This window comes from Pinus tabuliformis, chromosome 3_1, assembly GCF_031772625.1.
Source record: "Pinus tabuliformis cultivar Carrire ecotype Pingquan chromosome 3_1, CPIR1, whole genome shotgun sequence".
Classification (NCBI taxonomy): Eukaryota; Viridiplantae; Streptophyta; class Pinopsida; order Pinales; family Pinaceae; genus Pinus; species Pinus tabuliformis.
The window spans coordinates 237,385,813-237,401,090 of record NC_142301.1 but is presented as its reverse complement, the minus strand read 5'-3'; positions in this window follow the sequence as shown (position 1 = coordinate 237,401,090).

The window sequence follows — 15,278 nt, the reverse complement described above, 5'->3', positions numbered from 1 at the left end:
CAGGGAAGTCTCATAATATCAATATAACCATGGGGAAATATGTATTGGATAGTCCAATCAATGTCATTCCAATTGGTTGTGTTAAATTTGTATTAGGAGTCCAATGGTTACAATATTTGGGGATGATAGCTTTTAATTTCTAGGGAATTTTTTTGAAATTTTTCTACAAAGGAAGAGAAATTGAATTAAGGGGTATCACTGGGAAATTTGGTAAGATAATTAAATATAATGGTATGACAACACTTTTGAAGAAGCAAAAATGAGGTTTCATAGCACAATTATGCTAATTAGATGTTCAAACATCTAAGTCCGCAATTCTCCATATCTCCAAAGAGTACATAACAATCATTCTAAGGAATTTTAGACTCACAAGGGTCTCCCACCTATTCATGATCTTTATCATTCTATACACTTGATTCCATGAAGTGTTCCTTGAAGCATCAAACCTTAAAGATATCCCTATTCCTAGAAGAGTGAAACTAAACATATGGTTGCAGAAATGCTAGAGGTCAGTATAATTCAACCTATCCAAAGTTCTTTCTCTTCCCTCATAGTATTGGTACACGAGAAAGATGATCATGGCATATGTGTCCAGAGTATACAGAGCTAAAAAAGATTACTATTAAAGATAAATTGTCCATTTTTGTCATTGGTGAAGTGTTGGATGAATTGCATGGATCATTTTACTTCACCAAGCTAGATATTCGTTTAGGACATCATCAAATTTGAATGAAAACTGAAGACATTTTGAAGATAGCATTCATAACTCATGAAGGTCATTATGAATTTATAGTCATGCCTTTTGGGATTACTAATGCACCTTCCACATTTCACGGTTTGATGAATTCCCTTTTCAAACCCATCGTTAGAAAATGTGTGTTAGCATTCTTTTATGATATACTAATCTATAACAACTCTTGGAATGATCATTTTCAACATGTTGACAGGGTGCTCAAACTATTTGAGGAGAAGCAATTGTATGCAAAAACCTGCAAGTTTTTCTTTGGGGTCAACAAGGTGGAATATTTAGGTCATATTGTATCTCATGAGGGTGTTAAGGTAGACCCTAACAAAATAAAAATCTTCAAGGAATGGAAAATCCACAAAACCCTAAAGCATCTTTGAGGATTTCTCTAGTTGATAGGATATTATAGCAAGTTTGTTAAGAATTATGGGAAAATAATAGCACCTCTAACAAAATTACTCATGAAAGATGGATTTTTTGTAATCAATAAGAAACTAAGGCCTTTCAGTGTCTTAAAGAGGAAATGTGCTAAGTTTCAGTTTTAGCTACACTAGACTTCACAAAAACATTTATTGTGAAAAGTGATGCCTTGGGAAATGGAATTGGTCTTGTTTTAATGCAAGAAGGAAGACCCATTTTTTTTTAAATTCATCCAATCAAGAGAAAGTATTTACACAATATTATTTATGAAAAGGAAATGTTGGCAATACTACATTCCGTGACGTAATGACACCCTTACCGAATGGAAAGACGCTTCAAGGTAAAACTATATCATGGTAGTATTAAATACTTTTTGGAACAAAGATCATTTTCAAAAGAGCAGCAAAAATGGGTCACAAAGATGTTAGGTTATCAATTTCAAATCATCCATTAAAAAAAGGAAGCAAAATGTTGTTGGAGATGCACTCTCAAGAAGGGATGAGGATGCAAAAGCATTGCTTTGTGTCATTTATATTATCCAACCTTGTTGGATAATTGAAGCAAGAGATGAATGGAAGAATGATGAAGATGTGTGGACACTGATTTAGAAGTTGAAGAAAGATCCCAATGAATCTAATACATTTAGCTGGAAAAATGATTTATAATGGTACAAAGATAGCTTATATCTATGTAAGAACTCCCAACTAAAGCAAAATATTCTTTTGGAATTTCACATCTCCCCTTTAGGAGGGAACTCAATATGTTTAAAAACTTACCACGCGGTCTAAAAGGATTTTTTTTGGGATGGCCTTAAATATGATATTCAAGGTTTGTGGAAGAATGTTTGGTTTGCCAACAAAAAAAAGTTGAAACAATTAAGGCCTCAAGTCAGTTACAACCTTTAGCCATTCCAAGCCAACATTGGGAGGAGTTATCAATTGATTTTATCACACGTTTACCCAAGTCTAAAGGAAAAAGCATCATCATAGTGGTCGTTGATAGACTTACCAAGTATGCACACTTTTGTGCACTATATCATTCTTTCAAAGTCAATGTAGTTGCTACTGCATTTATGGAAACAGTTCAAAGCAACATGGAAACCCAAAGATTATTGTAAGTGACAGAGACACCATTTTCATTAGAAATTATTGGACAAAATTATTTACTTGTGTAGGTACTCAATTAGCTCATAGCTCATCTTATCATCCTCAATCTAATGGGAAATCTGAGATATTGAACAATTTTTTGGAAGAATATCTTCATTCCTTTGTATATGATAAACAAACACAATGGATCAAGTGGTTACCTATGAAAAAATGGTGCTATAACACTTCCTTCTGTACCACAACAAGAATGACCCCATTTATGGTATTTTACGGATATCACCATCATCCATCACATCGCCTTTAAGAGAGAATTCTAGGGTTCAAGCAATGGAAGATCACATTGAAAACCAATAGAAATTTGTCCAACTCTTAAAGGATAACCTAACTCTAGCACATAATCGAATGAAACAACAGGCAGATCAAGATCGTAGTGAAAGAAGTTGTGACGTAGACAATTGGGTATTTTTACAAATACAACCATATAAACAAATATCCCTCAAGAAAGATGAGAAGGATAATAAATTAACACCAAAGTTCTATGGTCCTTACAAGGTGTTGCAAAACATTGGTACTATGGAATGCAAATTGGAGCTACCTACATCTTGCCAAGTACACCCAGTTTTCCATGTTTCATGCTTAAAGAAGGTTATAAGTGACAATATCTCAGTTCAAACAATATTGTGGAGCTTTACGAGGAAGGAAAAATCAGATTGGACCCTGAAGAAGTCATAGAAAGAACCTGCTAGCTAGAAAATTAATCAATTTCAGAGTATCTCATTAAGTGGAACAACTTACCCATTGAAGATTCCACATGGGAGGATGAGAATTTTACACAGAAGCATCCCAAACTACTCAATCATTGAGGAAAACACTTTTTTGAAGGAGATGTCCATGTTAGATCCCTGTAATTATACTAGTGTAACCCCCATATTGTTATTTTTTTCCCTATGTAGCCCCCATATTTTTAATGTTGTTCCCCATACAAGCCCATTACTGTTATTGTTGTGCCCATAAATTATTATTATTATGTGGACCCTCATTATGTTGTGACCCTTTAAACTCCTATATATACTAAGAAGGTCTTGTCATTTGTATGATGCAAGAATTATTCATTCATGTGATGTAAAAGGAGGTTCCCCCCTCGAAGAGGTTTATTTTCAAGTCCTTGATTTATCTCTTCTTCTGTTTTTTTATCTGGTTACATAACATCTAGAGTTGTATGCCAATAAAAAACTGTTGTGAAGGAATTCAACGTAACGTTGAAACTTGCATGCTAAATGGGGCAAAGTTCATTGTTGCAGTCATGCCTAACCTAACATTTCATGAGATCTACCCCTACGTTCTATATTATACATTTTGGAGGACTATTCTATACATATGTTGGTCACTTATGTTTGCATGACCTGAACCGAGCAATAAATATAGATTAGAATTAGAGAAAATGTAAAATATTTTGGGAGAACTTGGTTCTTTCTTGGCTTCAATCAAAGGTTTGAGTGGTGCAGGAGGACAATAGAGAAGTGTTGAAGGTATATTGTGCTCTCTAACATTGGAGTCTCACATTCTACTTCCCCTTCTCCATTATCCACCAACAATCACAGGAATTTTTCTAAATAACTAAAAATTTTGGTCAACTTCAAACCACCTTGAATATGTTAAAATCAACTAATTACTCTCGCATGAGGAGTTGGCTTAAATTAGAGATTCAGTTAACTAAGTGTTGAGTCAAGTCGGGTTAAGTGATAGATGAATTCAGTGTGTGGTTGCATGTAAAGTTATTTTAGGTGAGTCGCTAGCTGGAAAAATATAAATATCCTACTCACCGGGTTCATTATAATCAATCAAGTTTTTGTGTGATTAATAGAAGAGCCAGAGCTCATGTGTTTCATGTGTGAAATTTTTGTTTTTGCTCCTCTACCTTTCTAAAAAATTGTTATCCAAGTGAAGTTATAAAGAGCCAGGAAGAGTGGATCAGTAGTAATCCCTAAGAGAGAAGAGAGAAATAATTTATGTTCCTCTTGGTTGTGCTATAAAACCCCTTAAATTGGTATTAAATGCATTATAATGCTCATGGGCCTAGAAACGAGTCGTGTCATAGGTCACAAACATATGGCGCTTTTCTAACATGCGAGTCAAATTTACGTTGGTAGCATTAGAGGACTAACACGGGACTTCATTGTTGTGAAAGCCATTAGCATGCAACCGCATTTAACTCCAAAACACGTTAGCATGGAAAAGTGAACAAATTGGTATCATAAAAAGTTTTGAAAAGTATTTGTTTTATAAAAGAGTCACATGGGTGGAAGGTTGTTAAGAATCTATTTAGATTTGAAAGTTCATTTATTAAAAAGGGCTCCATAAAGTTTATTGTATGGTGTTTATTATATAGTGTGAGTGTGAGTGATTTATAAAGTGTGCTTTTTTTGTATAAATAATTTTTAATATAGGAAAAAAATGAATAATGGTTTTATTGAAAAGGGTTTTATAAATTTCTTTAGAAAGAGAGGATTTTATTAGTTCAGGAGAAAGTTTTCTTTTGAAGAAAGATGGCTTTCTCAAGTTTCCAGCCCCAGTTCCCATCATTTACAAGGAAGGACTATGATGTGTGGGTCATTAAGATGGCGACCATGTTGGAGTCTCATGATGTTTGGGATTATGTCCAGTTTCAGTTTTCCTAACCTAAGGAGGAATCAGAAGAATGAGCTCTCACTAATGAAGAGAGGGATCTATGGAAGAAGGAAAAGAAGAAGAATGCACAAGTGTTGTATCCTATCCAACAAGGAGTGGACCAAGCAGTGTTCGAGAATATTATGATCATGTCTTCAGCAAAAGAAGCATGGGATACCTTGGAGACAAGCTATAAAGGTATGGCCAAAATCAATATTTTTAAGGTGCATAATACTACGAGAGATTTTGAAAGTGTCGAGATGAAGGACATAAAGAACATGGATTCTTTCATGAATCGATTCATGACTATCGTAAATAGGCTACAAATTTATGGTGAGGAAATTAAAGATCAAACAGTGTTTGAGAATATCCTTAGATATTTTTCTACCAAATTTGGTGTTGTGGTAACAACCATAGAAGAATTCAAAGATTTGACATCACTGACAGTTGATGAGCTAATGGTATCACTTCTATCACATGAGGCAATGATAGAAAGAAATAAGGATTCCAATTTGGAGACCAATTTCAAAAGTAAAGTTTCTATTTCAAGAGACAGAGGTCGAGGAAAAAGTAGATCCAGAGGTAGAAAACATGGTGGTCAAAGAGATGGCCTAGAAGAGAATGAACATGGAAGTGGAAGAAACTGTAGAAGCTTCAACAATAATCAAAAAGTTGAAAAATCAAAGGTGAGATGTTATTATTGCAATAAATTTTGTCACTATGCCCATGATTGCGGGAAGAAGATAGTTAATCAAGGAAATCAGACAACTAATGTCACTACAGAGAGTAATAACTCCATGTTCCTAGCTTTCCATACCTTACACGAACCTTCTGATAGTGTGTGGCTATTAGATAGTGATTACAATAACCACATGATAGGAAACAAGAATTTGGTTGCAATTTTGGATCAATCTATGAAGACAGAGGTATAGTTGGAAACTAACAAGGTTGTGGATGTAGATGTAAAAAGAGTGGTCAATGTTCTGACCAAGCAGGGAAGTCGAGGATAGTATCATAGGTATATTATGTTCCTAGTCTGAAACATAATTTAATAAGTATTGGTCAATTGACATAGAAAGGATACATAGTTATCTTTCAAGGACAAGAATGTGTTATATATGAAAAGCCCCCAAGCAAGCAGCTGATAAAAAAGGTGTAGATGACAAGGAACAAACTCTTTCCTATAATTATGAATTATAGTGATCAGGTTAGCTCGCTTACAATTGCATGTTCTAATGATTATTGGTTATGGAACTTTCAATTTGGACATTTCCACTTTTCTGGTTTAAGATTGTTGCAGCAGAAAGAGATGGTCAGAGGATTACCTCCCATAAAATATGATACTATGACTTGTGAGTGTTTCATATTGGGAAAGTAACACTGTGAGAGTTTTCCAAAGGGAGTTGAATACAGAGCAAATAAACCTCTTGATCTAGTGCATATAGACTTGTGTGAACCTATGAGGACACAGTCGATTGGTGGAAGTTGTTACTTTCTCACTGTCATTGATGACTATAGCAGAAATACTTGGGTTTACTTCTTGAATCAGAAGTCTGAAACATTTTCAAAGTTCAAGGAATTCAAAGCCTTAGCAAAGGACCAAACTGATCGACAGGTCAAGGTATTAAGGTCAAATTGTGGCAGAGAATATGATTCGAAGGCATTCCATGATTATTGCAAACAACATGGAATCAGAAGACAATTTAGAACTAGATACACATGCAACAAAATGGTGTAGCAGAGAGAAAGAACAGAACCATTATGAATATGGAAAGGATAATGTTGAAAGAAAGGAACATGTCTAATGAGTATTCAGTAGAAGCAGTTTCATGTGTTATTTATGTGATCAATAGATCTCCTACAAATAGTACGATGAATAGAGTATTATAAAAAGCATGTTCAAGTATATCTTGCAGAATATCTCATCTTAGAGTCTTTGGATGTGTAGCTTATGCACATGCTCTTAAGGAGCGAAGAGGCAAATTGGATGATAAAAGTGAAAAATGCATATTTACATGTTATAGTAAGCAATCAAAAGCTTACAAATTCCAAGAAGACCATAATTAGTAAAGGTGTTGTGTTCAAAGAACAAGAGTCATGGAATGGTAGTATAGACAAAATAGTTGATGTAAGCACCATTGATGGAAGAGGATGATGTAGTAGAAAAAGAGCAGTAGGGATCAAAAGCGCAGACACCAAACAGAGACACACCAAGAAGGACTCCAAGATTTGTTGAGCATAGATCTTCAAGCAGATCAACATATCGAGATTCTCCTAATAGTCAATCAAGTGATGAATCAAGCAATGGTAAGACAAATATGAGAAGTCTAAAAGATATTTTTGATGATTTGGATGTTAGTACAAATTTTGCATTGTTTAATTCCAACCTTCTTCGTTTGAAGAAACTATAAGAGATGAAAATTGGGTGAAAGCCATGGATGAAGAAATTGAAGTTATTGAAAAGAATGATACATGGGATTTCGTTTATTTGCCAATGGAAAAAAAATATCATTGGTGTGAAGTGGGTGTACAAGACAAAGTTGAATGAGAAAGGTGAAATTGACATATTTAGCAAAACGATTCTCATAGCAATCAGGAATAGATTTTGGAGAAACATTTGCTCTGGTAGGAAGATTGGATACTATAAGAGCAGTTCTAGCCACAAAATCTCCAGACAAGTGGATAGTATATCAAATGGATGTGAAATCAAGCTTCTTGAATGGAAATATACAAGAATAAATTTATGTGTATCAACCTCGAGGTAATGAATTTGAAGGTAAAGAAGATAAAGTTTACAGGTTGAAGAAAGCGCTCTATGGACTCATGCAGGTGCCTAGAGCTTGGTATAGTAGAATTGATAGCTACATGATTAAGAATGGATTTTGTAGAAGGAACATTGAGCCTACCTTGTACACAGAGGTAAATGAGCATGGAAAGATTTTTATTGTTTGCCTATATGTTAATGATGACATGATTATTACAGGTGATCTTGAGTTAGATGAATTTAAAGTAGCTATGAAGAAATAATTTGAGATGACAGATCTCGATCTCATGAAATATTTTCTTGGCATAAAAGTTAAGCAATCTGAAAAAAGGAATTTTTATTTGTCAAAATAAATATGTCAAATATTTGCTAAAAATATTTAGGATGGATTATTGCAAAATTTTCCCTACACCAGATGCAATAGGTATAAACTTAAGCAACGATGATGAAAGATCATATGTCAATCCAACTGTATTCAAAAGATTGGTTGGAAACCTCATGTATCTCACAATTACAAGACTAGATATTATGCAAAGAGTAAGTCTAATTTCCAAATTTATGGAGTCTCCAAAAAACAAATATTGGAGAGAAGGAAAAAGAATTCTGCTATACATAGCATGAACTAGAGGTTGTGGCATAATGTATTCAAACACACAAAATAAGGAATTGATTGGATACATTGACAGTGGTTTTTTAGGAAGTTTGAATGATAGGAAGAGCACTTCTGGTTATGTGTTCCATCTTGGTTCAAGCTTGATTTCATGGGCATATAAGAAGTAGCCTATTGTGACACTTTCGTAAGCAGAAGAAGAATATGTAGCAACAACATCAACAACATGTCATGCAGTGTGGTTAAGAAGAGTATTTAATGGACTTAAGGAGAAACAACAAGGATCAACAACAATATATTGTGACAACAACTCAATGATTGCACTCTCCAAGAATAGCGTGTTTCATCAAAAGGGCAAGCATATTGATACTAGATATCACTTTATTAGATAACTTGTGAGCAATGGAGAAGTTCACTTGAAGCCTTGCAAATCTAGTGACCAATTGGTTGATATATTTACTAAGTCATTAGAAAAAATTTGTTTGAGTTTCATAGAAGAAACTTGGGTGTTGTAAACTTTGCTGAGATATAGACCAGTAGGCATGTTTGAGTTTTCATGAGTCATGTCCTAGTTTAGTGGTCGTAATTAAGAGGGAGTGTTAAAATAAGCTAATTACTCCCACGTGAGGAGTTGGATAAACTTAGAGAGTCAATTAAATGAGTGTTGAGTCAAGTTGAGTTAAGTGATAGATGAATTTAGTGTGGGGTTTCATGTCAAGTTATTTTAGGCTAATCGCTAGTTGGAAACATATAAATATCCCTCACCAGGTTCATTGTAATCAATCAAGTTTTTGTGTGATCAATACAAGAGCCATAGCTCATGTATTTTATGAGTGAAATTTGTGTTTTGGATCCTATGCCTTTCTAACATAATAGATTCTAATGGTAGGAAATTAGTTGTGCTTCATAGAATGTAAGTGTGTCATGATTTTTTGGCCATAGTGTTGTTCATGGAGTTGGAAGTAAGAGGTTGTGGATCGAAACCCACAAGTCCTATGATAAAAGGATTTCAGGGGAAAAAATGAAGAGACCCCTGGTTTGGTATTCATCAACAACAACATATCTTTCTTTAATTCAAATAAAATTTTGGGGAGCAATTGAGACGCATTGAAAACATCCTCCGTACACACAATAAGTAGATTCAACCATTTTGTCCTTGAAGTATATGCAACTTCAAGAAGAAGAAGAAACTTAATTAGATTTTAATAGATGGTTTATTTTACTTTTGTCAGCGTTGATGGTCTATTAGTTGGAGCCATAATATCAATAACTACAAATTCTTTCTCTTTCTATTAATTCGGCTAGAGATCTAAAAAAATATCATGACACGTTTCAGTTTTCATTATCAAAGAGCACAACAACACATTTTTCTTTAATTCTTATCAAATAAAATCTGAGGAACAATTTAGATGCAAAGAAAATATGCTGCGTATGACAGAATAAGCAGCTTCAACCGTTTTCTCCCTAAAGTATAGGCAACTTCAAGCATAATAATAAACTTAATTACAAATGGCTTTAACAAGGCTCGCACATAATGCATGAATGAATTAAGGGTGGAGAGAGGTTTTGACAAGGAATGCTCAATGACTATCAGAAGCGTGGGAAAATTTAAAAGAGTGAAGTTGTTGGAATACTTCCTAAAATGCGATAATTTTCATTATCATATTTACGCCAATAGGCACCTCCTTATTGGAATTGGTAACGGTAATGATTTTGCTAATTATTTTTTTGATCTGATGGTGTAAATTGAAATATGTCGATATATTCTCGTCATAGCCACTCCATCAACTAATGGAATGGAAAGTGATAACTTCCTTTCATATCTTAATCATATGTTTAAACCATACTTAAATTGTTTGTTTACAAAAAATGATTAAAATTTATTATGCCTCTTGTTGATTAACATGTATCTTAATTAGTGAAAAATGAATTAAAAAAAAACTTATAAACCATGCATTGCAACGTGGTTTTATTTTGAAACTTACAACTTTCTATATTCTCAAACTTATTCCTACTCAACCACTTGGCAAAGAGACAAGTGTTTTGTCCACTCCATTTAATGAGTGGTTGCCTATGTATGACATTCTCAAAAGTATGTGAGTATGCCCATTTTTGAAAAAATAGAATTAAAAATAAAATTGTTGAAAGATACATTCAAACGTGTTGCATTCTCTGCATGTGCGTTACATTTAAAATATGTGCGTTTCAAAAATTCAAATCTCCCAATTATTCATGTTTTTTTATTGATTTCAATTCATTCCACTCCATTCCATCATCGATTCATTTCTTTTCATTCCATCCTAAGGTTTAGCTGGTTTTCACATTACCATCATTGTGGCCCTAAAAGGACGTCGCAAGAAGGAACATGATGAGAAACCTCGAAGGAATGTAGAGCAATATGGTTTTATATCTCGCCTCTTATTAAATTATCTCTTTATTAGGATGAGTTGATGAATCCATTCTCCAGTTGAAGGATTTCATCTCCATATGCAAAATAAGGTCGCTTTTCTATAGTGTTTTGTTTAGCAGTCCATCAAATGTTTAATTTTGTTTAATTTTTCTAAAAATATACGTGATATTTTAATTTTAATTGTTCATTACTCATTGATTTTCTATGAATTAGTGATTTATTGTTTATCACTCTAACATTTTGATTTATTGTTCAATAGTAGATGAGAGATTTTGATTTTAATTGTGGGAGCATGTAGATCATGTGATAAATCAGGAAAACTACATTAGGATTGAGTGTCATGAGAGGAGTGGGGTGCAAGAATTTTTTCTATTTAGCCACAACAATATATGTGCAGTCAAAGGAAGTTAATTCATCTATAGTAGTACATTCCAAAGGTTTTCCTATTAAAAATATTCGAATTTATTATATTAATTCTCTTTATGGTTAGTTTTGAAAAAATATGAATGGAGGTCCTACACATGGTACTGAATATCAAAGCTTTGTATATTGCATTATTAATGCGGTTATAGACCCTGAAGAAATTTTGAACATTAATTCATTGCGAATTGTGAATTTGAAGCTTATGTTTTGTGTTGTTTATTAGGCTTTAATACTCTTCTAATTTCCATTTCAGCGTTTTAATATTGTGGTTGGCCATTCACATGGAAAAATCGATGCTTTGTTTACAAGGCTTTAACACTTTTTAAATTCCCATTTCAACCTTTTAATTTTGTGTTTAGCGAATCACATCAAAAAATTGATTCTTAGTTTAGTAAGTGATCAATAAAATAAAGGAAGCATTCATCATCCCTAGTCATTTGATATCAAGCAAATATTATTGCTACAATACAAATTATATAATATACATCCAGTTTAGTATATATTGTATATATTGATACATCATGTAAGAGTGGGGTATTTCAATAAAGTTGGTTAGAAATCAAAATTTATTGAAAAGATAATGATCTCATTATGTAAGAGTAAGGTATTTCAATATAGTTGATTGGAAAACCAAATTTATTACAAAAGATATTGATCTCTTTTTTAAATATACCTCTTTAGATGAAATTTCTAGTTTAATAAATTTCAACTTTAATCGAGTTAGAGAAAATTTCTTGGACAAAACATTAACTACCCACTATCAATTAGAGAGAATAGAGATTTCATTGAAACTAAAATTTTAATCCAATCCATTTTTAACCCATTGAACTAGTCTACACTCTCACTTACATCTTGTTGTTTTTCGTCGGGTGAAAATGTGAACAGTTGGATCGGAACAATCCAACACGAGATGCATGCATGCGTTTTTGCTTGAGTATTGAGAACCATTTTTCCACCAAACCCTAGCATGAATTTACTTAAATATCCCTAATCTACAATAAAATCTACAACAACGCTTCTATGCTCTTTTAACTTTTGCAATTGCCTCATGGATTGCAAAAGAATATCGATGTCATTGGCAGAAATGAAAACTTAAGGAATGCCTCTAAATATATTTTTTATTTAATAAATTAGTTTATTATTGAGTTTTTATAAAAAAAAATATTGGGGAAAATGGAAAATATGAAACATGGAAATACTATTAATAAAAAGTTTAATAAATAAATAAAATTTACATTAAACATTGTTATTGAGTTTTTTTGTTCCAAAGAAACGTGATATCAATGTTTTAAAGAAGAATGATGTTAACTGGAGTCATAAATATATAATTTTTTATTATTTTAAGGAAGAATCCACAACAACACTTCATTATGCATAATGGAAAATGAAAACGCACTTCATTAGGCACAATGGAAAATGAAAACGTAATGAATTTAAAACAAGTTTTGTTGTAGTACTTTTATTGTTTTAGTGGGTAAATGTAGTTGTTTTAATATTAATATTAATATTAATTTTAAAGACAATATACTTAATATTATACCAGCATAGATTTATCTTAAATACCAATCTAACATGATCAAAGAGGGATCCAATTTCTTCAATTGAAATTTTTTTATGAGCAGACATTATTTAAATGTTTTGTATAGTTATTTAATTTTTTAATTTTTAGATTTTTTTTTAAATTTTATTTTGGTAGACATGAGAAAAATTTCAACTTTGATGATGGACGGACATGGTTACACATCATACTGGGTTGTAGAATGAGCCTCTAGGCTCAATTAAATTATAATATTAATAATATAAATAACGTTATTTATTTATTAAAAATATATTATTAAATATTAAAAGTATATTGATAATGTTAAATTATTAGTAAAATATTTTTAGTAATATAAATGTTAAATAATGTTATACTAATCAAATAAATATAATTATTTATAGTATCAGTGATTAATATATAGGGTTTAGATTAAATTTGGGAGGAGAGCGGAAGAGCAGAAAACCAGGGTTGAGTGTTTCTGTACGGGATTTTCTCCCTCGACAAATGCAGAGGAGGGAGCTCCACTCCCTTCTATAGTGAGGTAGTGGTTAACAAGAGCAAGGCACCTCCAGAATCAAGCAGAGGTAACACGATGGAAGGAGGAAAAAATAGGGAAGAGGAAACAGAAAGTAACAAGGAGAGGGAGAATGATGGCACAAAAGACAAAGAGGAAAATGACAAAAAACAGGGAACAAAAGACAGGAAACAAAAGGGACCGTGCAAGCCCAAACCTGAAGTCACTCCCAGAGTAATCTTAAATAACCCTGAGTTGCAGGCCCACAAGAAGCACATGTAGACTTATGCAATCATATGCAAATTCATGGGACTATGGCCCACCAAAAAGGCTTTACAAACATGGATCAGATACCACTAGAAGCCTAAAGGAATCATTGATATTCATCTAGGATCCACGGGTTTTTTCACTGTGGTGTTTGCAAACATTAAGGACAAAGACAGAGTGTTTGATGGTGGGCCCTACTTCTATACAGCGACAGGGCTCTACATGCAGCCGTGGGTGATGAACTTCGTGCCAGAGTGGGAAACCTTTACCTCAGTCCCGGTTTGGGTAAGACCCTATTTGCTACCTCTAAATTATTGGAAAATAGAATCACTAACAGCCATAGGAAATAAATTAGGAAGGTATGTCAAAACTTCTGAAGCCACAAAAAGGGGAAAATATACCTCCTTTGCTAGGATTTGTGTAGAGATGGACCTATCAGGAGCACTTCCGGACGAGGTCATATTGGAGGTTTATGATGAGGAATGGGTGCAGGAAATTGACTACGAGCATATTCCATTTAGATGTCGAAAATGTCATGAACATGGGCACCTTCTTAGAGACTGTCCTCTCAGTAAGGCAGAGAACAAAAGCTAACCGAACATAATGAAAGAAACAAATGGCTTTCACAAAGTAGCTCACAAAGGTAAAAACAACAAAAAAGGGCCAAAACATCACCAAAGTGGAGACTAAAAAGTGAGGCTAAATCAGTTCCATGTTCTTGAAGAGGAGGAAGATGCAACAGTTGAAAATCAAGTTTTGAAGGATGGAGATGATAAGCAGGAAAAGGAAGAAGAACAAGATCAGGAACAGGTAAAGGAAAAACAGAAAGAGATTATGATGAGTGAATAAGAGATGGATATGGATCAGGAAATGACCCAGAGCGAGATGGAAATGGAAGACAATGAGTTACAAGAGATCCTCGACAGAGAAAACCTAGATCTAGAAGGGTTCTTGAGAAAGGGAACAACAGGTGGAGTAGAATCTCTACCACAAGAAGAATGCAATCGAATAAAGCAGTTATTCTTATGGAAAACTCAGACAAAGGGCTTGGCAGAAGATAACAACATTGAAAGACAGGGCAAGCAGGGAATGAAAGCGGTAAAATCAACTCCAGGATTAGCTCCAAGAAACCCGGGGAAAAAAGGGGCAAAAAAAAGCAGAACGAGCTATTAATGGAATGTGGAAAGCTCATGATAGACTCAGGTAAGATGAAAGACCTAACCAATTACTCCTTTACCAATCTGTAATTATGAAGTTTACAACTTGGAACATTAGAGGTCTAGGAAGTAAAAGAAAACAGAGAATGCTTAATAATAGAATGAAACAGGTAGCTCCGGATATAATTTTTGTCCAAGAAACGAAATGCTCTGTTCAAAAGATAAGACAAATCCATAGTAAGTGGCTCAACAGATATGAGTTTATAGAAGTCAAAGCAGAAAATACAGCAGGGGGTATCCTCATCTTATGGAATCCCCAAAAAATAGGTATTATTGATATGGAGGGATCAAGGAATTATTTATCAGTTGTTATATAGCCTGTAGGAGACAGGGACACTTATCTTGTAACGAATGTGTATGGCCCTCAAAAGTTAGATGACAAAATCAAGTTTATTGAGTCCTTAGTGGACCTTCGCAGATTTGCAGGGCTACTCTGGGTTATAGGAGGAGATTTCAACATGATTAGATCTCTCTTGGAGAAAAAAGGGGGCACAAGAGCACTAAACAAAGATTCCTCAGCTTTCAAATGTTTCTCAGAAAACATGAAGCTGGTGGACATTGAGACAAATAATGGTCTTTGCACTTGGGACAACAA